Source organism: Oncorhynchus nerka, linkage group LG11 (genome assembly GCF_034236695.1).
Source record: "Oncorhynchus nerka isolate Pitt River linkage group LG11, Oner_Uvic_2.0, whole genome shotgun sequence".
NCBI classification, from domain to species: domain Eukaryota; kingdom Metazoa; phylum Chordata; class Actinopteri; order Salmoniformes; family Salmonidae; genus Oncorhynchus; species Oncorhynchus nerka.
The window spans coordinates 57741722-57741958 of record NC_088406.1 but is presented as its reverse complement, the minus strand read 5'-3'; positions in this window follow the sequence as shown (position 1 = coordinate 57741958).

Below are 237 nucleotides of genomic sequence, written 5' to 3'. Positions count from 1 at the left end.
AGACATGTCAGGTAAGCCAGTGTTCTTAGCTTAACCAAGTAGGCACAACGGCCAAGTGCAGGTCAGTAATGTTAGTGGGAAAGGTCAAAAGACAACCAGAATGGAAATTGTTTTTCATATCTTTTTTGAAAATAATCTTACACATACACACTAGTGTAATGCCAGAAAAGCACTGCATACTGTATGTACAATTTCTTATACACTTACAAGCCAATGGGGCATAGTGGTTCCAGTGCA